The sequence below is a fragment of the Sardina pilchardus genome, chromosome 19, assembly GCF_963854185.1.
Source record: "Sardina pilchardus chromosome 19, fSarPil1.1, whole genome shotgun sequence".
Lineage (NCBI taxonomy): Eukaryota > Metazoa > Chordata > Actinopteri > Clupeiformes > Clupeidae > Sardina > Sardina pilchardus.
Genome location: NC_085012.1, coordinates 11,745,993 through 11,756,433, shown reverse-complemented (window position 1 = coordinate 11,756,433; position 10,441 = coordinate 11,745,993). Strand labels below are relative to the sequence as shown.

At 44.1% G+C, this 10,441-nt stretch overlaps 1 protein-coding gene across 2 annotated transcripts in view; it reads right to left on the bottom strand.

Annotated features, from left to right (window-relative positions):
- The window catches only part of tmem200ca (transmembrane protein 200C, genome duplicate a), a 16,541-nt gene extending 6,278 nt beyond the window's left edge, over window positions 1-10,263 (bottom strand). Inside the window, exon 1 of one of the 2 annotated variants that reach the window (XM_062521802.1) lies at window positions 10,163-10,263. The gene's annotated coding sequence lies outside the window, so the exon portion shown is untranslated. Of the gene's footprint in view, window positions 1-6,416; window positions 6,572-10,162 lie in introns of those variants that run through there. The other variant, XM_062521801.1, reaches the window with a different exon arrangement.
- Between the last annotated feature and the right edge of the window lie 178 nt (window positions 10,264-10,441).

The following is a 10,441-nucleotide window of genomic DNA, read 5'->3' as shown; positions in this document are numbered from 1 at the left end:
GTTTGAATCTGTTTTTATCTGTTTTTATCTCATTGGATGTGCAGAGTCTTCTCTGTGTTTTGCATGCTTTAATAGTGACTTACAGAAATAGTGAGAAGGCAGCCTGTGTTCAGTGAGTGAGTCAGAGATACCTAGCAACGTTCCACAGGTGGAGGTTATGTTTTGATGTGAACATCTGAAGCGCTTGCGTTTTCTCATCCACTCTCTCTTTCCAATGCATAAGGAAGAACACGGAGGCCCACAGGTACATTCTTACATCTAGCAGAACACGGTCGGTGTGTGTCTTTGGTAAAATCAAACCAGTGGTAGGTACTGTACAGTATGTTGCCTATTCTCCCCTCAACAATTCATGTTGAGATTTGACTCTGAGATTTACACTCACTCACATCTTAATAACAGTGGATACATATTTCCATCTGATGAGGATCAATTGAAAACAAAAATTCCAAAACTTAAGCTGTAGTGCTCAGCTATTGATAAACTGTGGCTTGTACAGAATTCGTTTTGGACAAAGGAGTCTGCCAAATAGCCATAACCATAACCATACAGAAGAAGACCCAAAGATCCTTTAGAACGCTTTCTCAGCCGCCTCGGACCTATAGAAACAAACTCAAAACACAACGTCCAATAGAAATGGACTCCCAGTACAATGCCTATAGAAACAGACTCTGTCCCAGATCTGGCTATGCTCTGAGCCACATCTGGGCTGTTGCCATTCTTTAAAAAGCTGTATTTTAGGGGTTGACACCCGGCCGACCGTTGAATTTAGCACTGGCGCAATGTATGATTTATTCATGAATTGTCCCACAGGTGCCTATTGTTAAAGCTAGCTCTGGATGCAATATATGGTGGTGGGTTTTATTTGAATTATGAATCATCAATATTTTATTGTGTCTGAGTCAGCCTTATACCATTTCTCTTTATAATTCAGTAGAAAACACCCACTCTGGTGGGTTATTAAAATTCAGTCTACATAACATCACAGCATCCTAAAACGTTCTTAAACTCTGCAAATTGCTAATGTTACCATTTTTAATATATTATAATATTCAAACCAACGCAAGGGGAATTGAATGTGATATTTATTGGGCAAAATGTGAGACGCAGCCGGTTGCTAAATTGGTTTGGCATCTGGCTGACTAACAGACGCCACTTGAAACACCTGGTGCCTCGACTAATGACAACAGACAAGTCGAATCCTTCAACGGACCCAGAGGACCCCATTGACACACACACACACACACACACACACACACACACACACACACACACACACACACACACACACACACTTTCTCCACCATTTTATTTCCCCAGGAAAAACTTCCTCCACACACACACACACACACACACACACACACATCGTAATTGTGGAAAAATGCTTCCGTCTGCTGCAGTGTCATTCAGCTGTGCAACAAAAACTGCACATAGTATGTTTGGGAAAGTACCATCTAGTTCTACAAAGAACAACCCCAGTATCTGTCAGTGACAAGCAAAGAACCAGTAATAGTTCTTGTATGGTCACAAGCAGAGGACTAGTGTGGGCATAGCAGACAGAGCTATGAGGAGGAAGTCAATCTACAGCAGTAATGCCATCAATGGGCCAATTCATCTTTTCTATTGCTGTCCAATGAGAGTGGTTCTTACAGGCGAGTATATATTTGAGTTTCTGCATCCCGAACTCATTAATCGTGTCATTGTGGGGAGACAGTGCAGACGGAGGTGGTCTCAGACTGCTCCACTGCAGCATGGCAGCCATTTTTCTTCATTTGTCCTGACAAATGTACTGTCGTACTGTAGAGCCCATTAGGACCGAGGGCCCACTGTTGCTCGAGCGCCGGTGCCAATTTAGAAGATGAACAGAGGGCACAAATGAACCAAACCAGCCAGAACTGAAAGGTTTTTAGGAATAAACAACAACTGCAGATTTAAATACATTATAGCATCGTTGTTTGTTGGCTTTGTCTAGTCAGAATAGTAATGGACTGCAAGTGTGTTCTGAGTCTTTACTGGGAATGGAATCACATCCATTCCATTCCAGACTATGACCTCTGTGGCGGTTATGGTTTGTTTATCTGAAGAAAAAAAAAAGTAATTGGAATGACAAGGCAAAATAAAAAGCTAATTTATAGACTTTGGCAAAGGTGGTAAGCCTACTTCCGACCACAATGGCCCTATTCATGTGAATTAGCTTTGACATCATCGTAGGGAAGCGCCATGTTTGGCCCCAGCCTGCTCCGATGAACTCGTTTGAGCAGAACACCACTCGTTGGATGCTGACGGATCACAGTGTCAGGCACAGTTACACAGCGTCACAATTTATAGTTCCCTGCACGGCCCTGGATTGCAGTCCTGAAGAATGGGATAAGAATACCCCCCCCCCCCCCACCTCTCACACTGTATAAGAGATTTGTTAGATGGAAAGAAAAAAGGGACACTTTCTTTCACCTGAAATACACCGCCACCTTCAGCGTAGGGCTGTTTAAAAGTCTCACTCAAACTACACTAAACACAATCACAACAAAGCATTAGAACCTACAGTATCATATGATCCATTATGTATTAAGTGGTACAATGCCAAGCATTCATTATTCAATTGAGATCTAATTTCATCATGTACCGACTTGATAGTTCCATTCGGTTTCATGTTTCATGCTAAAAACCTCCTTAACATATTTAATGAGGAAGCTCTGTCAGTCTTTGGATTCCTGCAACAACAAAAAACAAAGGCTTGCACTCCACTGCATCAAAGCAAATGAGAATGGTAAGAAAAACAAAACAAAACAAAACAGAACAGAATACCTGTAAACAGGAAAATGTCTGTCAGGTTCATGAACAGACCAAAGAAGGCAGTCAGGCAGGCAAAAGGGATTTGACATCTCGCCCGCTAAAGTCAGGTAGCAGAGCTGTTCCCATCAAAGGGTGACCTTTTCACATGTTCGCCAAGGCTCACATGATAAGGGAGGAAGGGGAAAATAAACCAGGACATGTCATCGGAAGACGACCTGTCATCTCAGAGTTATAGTGAAATAATTCCAGATAAATTAATCCAGCTCAATGCAGTTCCTCCACCAACGCAGCCTTTCAATTCACATTCAACAAAGTGACAGCATCCGTCCATCATCTAGGCTTCATAAGCTCCAAGGTAGGACTATGTCCTGAAATGGCCTGTCCATCGCTTCTCCAATGGTGTAAAAATGACGTATGACGAGGGTGTCTGTCTTAGGCATCATATCACATGCAAGACACCCAGAGCTGTCTAAAACACAGAAGGACAAAACAGAAGAATGAATGACAGAAACAGGAAAGAAGAAAAAAGGAAAGAAGGAAAAACGTCCCCTTTCACTTTGTACTCCATTGTTTAAATAAAATGAAATGAAATAAAAAACCTTGAGGAGATGCCTTTCTGGAGGGGGGTTATCTGCGGCTTAACTGTGGGTGAAATGAGACACTGAAGGGGGAATGTTGAGGTTCACGACGACACCCCCATCTTTACGGCAGCCATCACGGAATGTAATGAGGCAGCTGCAATATTTCATCAGAGCCTTAGCCGCCCAATTGCGCACTCATGATGGAATTGATCTCAATTATGTCTCTCTCTGTGTGTGTGTGTGTGTGTCTCTGTGTGTGTGTGTGTGTGTCTGTGTGTGGGCCATTGCTGGGAGAGAAGGCGAGGGCCCTTCTGGACAAGACTTGATGGAGACGGTTCCTGATGCCTCCTGACTGTGGCTGCGGAAGGGACCCCGGATGACTCAATATTAAACAAAGCTGATCCGACATACGGCAGCATGCGGTGTCTCTGTCTCACTGCGGCCGTCGTCGTGAATCCTCGCCTCCGTTCGAGAAGAAAATGCGCTTTCAAAACATTTCCGTCGTCGCTGCTCCCTTGGAAAGGAAGGCAATTGTTTATTTCACGCTAGTTGCTAGAATGTGACCCATTTAAGCGCACGTCTCCCTTGCACTAACGTGTGATATTTATTTAGACAAATAATTAGGTTATGTAAGGGCCTGTTGCATAATGCAAGATCCAGCATCTAATGCATTTCATGAAGTATGCAATAGATGCAGTGTGTCTATGACATGGAAATACTCTTGGAGTTTAATTAGAAGAGCAAAGTGCCCCAGTCCATCTCAGGAGTATAATGACTGAATCACAGTGAAGACTTGGGATCCCAGCAAGAAGTTGATACTGTACTGTATGCCCAGTAAGGTTTACTGTAAAACAAGTATAATAAGAAGCAACCGGATTTCAATAGAGGGGATGCATCCCCTCTAACGACAGCGTACATTTCCTGGGATGTATCTTTTCTACAGATTGTTAAAGGCAGATTTTGGAGAGGTTCAAATGATGTATAACCTTTACAGACATTTCCTGTCATGGCTCACTTGAACATGGCGTCGTGTTATTTTGGGTTATTTATAGTTTCAGCTGAAATGTAAAGGGGTTTCCTAACAAGCACCAATTTGATGTGGTTGCAGTGAGTGAATGAACTGTCTCTGAGTGATCTAATGCCAGAGGAAGATTCGCTGATTGCTCTCCCTGACAACAACACAACAATCTTCTGCAGGGGGGATTGAGATTGAGCTCTCGAGACAGCGTCAAGCAAAAATATTGGCCTTGAATGGCATGACTGGAGAAATGTTCCCATGGAGGTACTGTAATCTTCACAATTATCACACACACCTACTAACGTGCCTTGTCATGAGCACGGTCAATAGAGAAGTCAGTCAATGTGTTATTCAGGTCCAAAAACATGACTAATTCAGTAATATCAACACCAAACAAGACAATTGTCTAACATGAACTCCATCAAGGTGTTCATCCCCTCTCCATCAAAACAATGTTGAAGCATTCATGTGAGGTTATTTCGAGTTTCTACATGAATTGTGACGAGAGATAAACACCTCTAACTTTGATACCACTGGCTGCTGAATCTCTCAGAGACGCATAGCGTTATCTTAGCGTTATCTTAGCGTTGTACTGTTGTTGGACAGTTGTGGCGGCTGCAGGAGTCAGTGCACCACAGGTAGGTAAAGTCACTACACTGTTCATGACTGCTGTCACGTTGCCCTCCCATGTCACAGGGGGTGTGTGTGGGTAGGTGGGTGGTGGGTGGGTGGAGAGATGATGCTCACACACGCATCCATGTGTATGGGAAGCGTCTCACGTCAGGATCATCATCCCCCCTCCCAGTGTGTGCCACAAACACAAGACTAACACTGCTCTTGCACCTCTCATACACATCATGCGATGATGCTCCAAGAGTGTGTTGCCTGAGTAGGGCTACTCATCTAAAGTGTTTCAAACATTAAAACACCATCAGCACACTCAGACCAAAAAAAACCCCCAGACCTACTGTGAGCTACACATCAGCATATCCATCAAAGACACAGCATTTCATGCATGTGTTTATGGTTTCTTTTAATGGCTTTGAACCCAGTGTTAAAACAATTCCCCTCTGCCCCCCGCTCTTTAGTTGACTGCATAATAAATACAAGCCCTGCTACGCTGCCAATAAGCACCCATGGCCAGTGCTTCTGCTCACCCCTAGGCAACAGAGACAGACATTACAGCTCAATGGCTTTTATTACAGCTGATGTTGCTGTCGCCCTGGTGTCATCAGTTTGATGTGTTGTGCACCGCCACACCAAGTTCCACCCTACTGAGCCAGTTGTACACAAACCGAGCAGCTTCCCTGATGTTAAGGCTTCAGTTGCATATGAAATGGTTATCCCCCACCATCTCACAGCATGTTCACAATGTATGTGGTGAGTTGAAAGGAAAGTAACAGTCATCCATGTGGTTTGGCATAGTCTATAGGGCAGAGTATGCATGTCAGGTAAGAACTCTGTTGTAATGTATGCAGCCCTCAGTAATCTCCATACAGAAGAGCCTTTGTCCTATGAAATCAAGCCACGAAATCATTTCAAAGAGAAAAAGATGCTGGCATCCAGTCAGAGGAATTATGGTCAGATGTTAGAGGTGCAGAATCATTTGAACACACTGCCAACTCAATGAATGATGAATGATATATTTTGTGTTTCCAAATTATACCATTGATATTATATCATGCAGTTGTTGGTGCGTTGAAGATGGGCGCAAATTCTGCCAGGCACGCGGTGTTGTACTTTACTGAATGCATATCACATCTGGAAACTGTCGATATATATAGCGTGCTGTGAATGTATATGAACACATTGTGTGGGGAGGGTGTAAATATGTTATCAACGATAGACAATATATTAAGAACACCTGCAGCTGTAACATAGAATATGAAGAGTAGCCTACTGTAAGAGATGATAAGTCATTCAAATTATTTAATACAAACGAAGTAACCGAAGAACAAAACGGCTCTATTCAAATACGTTTTATCCAGGAGTAGCCTATGCTGGAAACAATGACAGAAACTACTTACCATGAGGAATAGAATTCAAATCCCATAATTAGGGTGTTTTAAAACGAAAGTTTCTATCCTCGACTATGGAAACAGCGCACTGTTATAGAAATTCCAGGCACTCCATGTAATTCCATGTTGTGGAGAGTGTTTGACAGGCACCGTTCAGTGCTGCGTTCTCGTGCGCTCCCATCGTTTTATGTGGACGTGTCTTCTCGCGCAAGAGCCTTTCCCCTTATATTCGGCGCGCTCGCGCTGATTCTCCTGGGAGTGTCTGTCAGGATGCCGTGCGCCGGAGTTTGAAACGGGGAGTTTTGTGCTGGCTGAATGGGGGTGTTGCTGATGTTACACTGCTTCTTGGGTGTTGTTGCTATGATACCAGAGCAGTCATCGACTGAAATTGCTGCAGGATTTGAATAATTGGCTTCTTAACTCTTTTTCTAGTGAAATCAGCCCTGGCCATGTGCAGATGTGCAGCAGTCCTGTAAACCCCTGAGGTCGACGCTAATGGTCGGAACGAAATGCTTCATTGAAACGCTTCATATAATATCTGCAAGCATGCCTTACGGACGAGCGCCAAAAAAAGAGAAAGATAAACACGGAAGAATCAATTGTGCAAGACACCTGGCGCCCTCTACAACGCCAGGTTGCCCCTCATCTCATCCTCACTGCTGTGTGTGAGTCGCTTTCTACCCATGCGTCATACCGCAGGGCATGCTGAGTGAGTGTACATTGCTGGACGTAAGACATTCACTGATGACCGTAAGTTGATTAAGTTGCTCTTCCTGAGTCGTCATCATCATGGTCTCCATCAGCTCCCGCGTAACGGATGCGCATCAGACCCCAATCATGACCAGTTTACATGGTGCCTTGCCCATTACATATGCACAGTGAACTCATTCATAACCACATTAACCTCCAATTGAAACGCGACATGGAAAGCCTCGCCATCTGTCTCCAATAGAGCTATATTTCACTGCAGGTGGGGGAATGCCGTGCAGCATTCTGGCGGACAGCTGTGTGGAATTCAAGGCTGGCTAGAACTTGGTTATTTTTCCATGACTCAATCCATCACAATGAAACGCATCCCCAAATGCCTGCAGCAAGTGCCAAGTGCACACCAGAGAGACCACACCACAGGGAGTTTAGGTGATGCTAGAAGGCAATACATTACCTATCTAACACCTAAAAAGCAAAGCAAATGCGTTGAACATCCTCTTGATTTCTCAAGAGGCTCATGGCAAAATTAAATATAACCTGTGCTATGCTATGCCTTGGGAAGGAGCCAAATGAAACAGGAATATAAATATGAATAGATTAGTTTGTGAGGGGTGGGGGGGGGGGGGGGGGGGGGCTTTTCCTGCTGACCTCTGTAGGGATACCTTAATGTGCAGACTCTTAAGGGGGCTGGCTAAATCAAGATTCTTAAGGGGGCTGGCTAAATCAATATAGAACCTAAAAGCATTACAACTCTGTCTTACAGCTCTGCTGTTTCCGACATCTCAAATCTCCAGCCCCCTTTTGTGCCGGGCAGCCATGTTTGACGCTGGAAGCCGCTTGAGGCTAACAAGGTTCAGGTTGCTGGGGCAGCCACCCTGCACAGACCAAGGAGCTCCTTTGTGCTTGAGAGAAGGCTCTTATTAAGGGTAAAAAAAAAAAACACACCCTGCGAATCCTTTGAAGTGAGATCCTGCGCCTGCCTTAGCTCCCAATCTTGGCCGCCAGATATAGTGCTGTTAGAGAGAGGGAGGAACGACACTCATTTCTCTCTCTCTCTTTCTTTCTCTCTCTCGTATATCCTTCTCCACTTCCTCCCGAACCTCACTGACGGCACACTGCTTTTAAGAGAGTCTCCCTGGTGCTCCTCTGGGTCCCGGCGGAGTCGTGTTTAACATACCTCTTTGCCTAAGCGCCAGGCGGCCGTCCAACTAAAATGCCTCAGTGTTTGTTCTTGGGGGCCTGCGCCTACAATATTAAGTGCACGCTAAAACGGCCAGTGACTTGAGAGTATTCCCCAAGCTGTCCACAGAGAGGTCTGCAATCACCCAACACGCTAATAACCTCTGCAAATGTGCAAAAAGGGTTTAGTGTGACCCTGGGCATGATTTCTACTCCTCTTTTTTTCCATTCTAGGGTCAGGTAGTACAGTAATGTCAGAGTGGAGAGACTTGTTCTCAGAGGCAGAGAGGAAACGAGTGGAAACGAGAGCATACCAGGGAAATGTGACAATATGAATCGTAAAGTGGACATGAAGGTTCATAACAGTACGAGTGGTGATGGTCAAGGACAACACTGTGTGACATCTCAGTTGAAGATAATACTGTTCTAGTTTCGAGGCCTGGTAAACACAGGGACTTCTGAATGAAAAATGGAAAAAAAGTAACATGGTTTAGGAATTTCCCCTTTTCTCAATTTTCAGTGTACCAGGTTTTGTGAAGGCTCCATTAATAGCACTAGAATGGTGCCAAATTCTACCGATGAAACTGATGAAAAGATCATGTTCCTGCCCACAACAACAACAACAACACATAGTTCAATACCACACCATACCAATACCGGCACACACGGCAATAACCAAGATTCAAGAGTCAGTGCAGCATCACAATGAGTTTATTTAAGGTAAAGGCTGTTGTTTTTACGGTAAAAGAAGTACACTGTGTTGCTTTAAGAAATAAGCAAGCATTAAGGAGAAACTTCAGAACCCCTGCTGTGTCCACAATGCCTCTTTGGTGATGAGGTACTGTAGGGGTCGGTGTGTGTGTGTGTGTGTGTGTGTGTGTGTGTGTGTGTGTATGTGTGTGTGTGTGTGTGTGGTACTGTAGGTCTGCACACAGGACTATAATAAAATGCTTACCATTAAAAATCTATAACTTCATTTCCAGTCCCGTATTAATCAAATGAATACTGCAGTAGCCATGGATCAGGCTCCTTCTGACTGCCATTACTGGGGGAGCCAGCCTGGGTTTCGAAATGAGCCCCTCGGAGGAAACGTCTAATTAGATAGCATGGAGGAGTGTGTGTGTGTGTGTGTGTGTGTGTGTGTGTGTGTGTGTGTGTGTGTGTGTGTGTGTGTGTGTGTGTGTGGTGAATCCTAAAGAATCCCAACTCCACTCAGCTCCTGTGCAGCTGGCTCCACCAGCTCCTTTTAGAGATCTGTGGGAACAAAATTTATATACGGCGCCTGAGAACCCTGTGAGCGTTCTGGAACACATCCCAGTTCTCCTGGGAAACCTCAGAGCAATTTGGAAGCGCGTCCTCAGCTTTTTTTGTAAACTAAGTATTTTGAGTGTGAAAACCTGACCATTGAGTCATAAAGGTTGGACGTGACCAAGGATTAAGCCTTCCCTCACCTGTGCCTTTTTTTTGTTGAATACTTTGTTTCTTTCAGAAACTCAAAAGATAGAATTCAAAAGACTATTTGGGTAGATATTTCTACCTATTAGCTACAGCCAGGCATTCTGGACATCAAGAGTATATTTTAAAGAAGCTAAATCATAACCACACATACTACATCATAACAAGCAACACCCCACAAACAATGGACTCTTCTGTGAAAGCCTTGACTCGATCATTTACTAGTATTATCATTGCAAGGCCAGTATACAAAATGGCTACTACATACTTCACCATGTGAATCACGGATGCTATTTCTGGCAGCACCTCTAGATACGCATATACCAATCTATTTCTATGGTAAGGAGAAAAATACTTCAGCAATCCTTTTCCGTGGTCACTTTAATTTAAAAAACAGCTAAACGTGGACTTACCACGGAGGACGCTCTTCACGGGAGATCATTAAAAACAACCCGGTAGTGTAAATCCCATATCCTATGGCCATTTTCACATGTGCTCGGAGGTGAGAGGACGGTCTAACACTCTCAGAGATGCTGAGAGACTGTCAGCACGGTGTGTCAACTCAGAAGATGCTAGCACGACTGGGTGCCTTGGCAGTCTTTCTCTGTGTGGTGGTACGAGCATAAGAATGGAACTGGTGCCATTGGTATAGTGATTCAGTGGGTATCCATATAAAGCAGTGTTATTTTGCT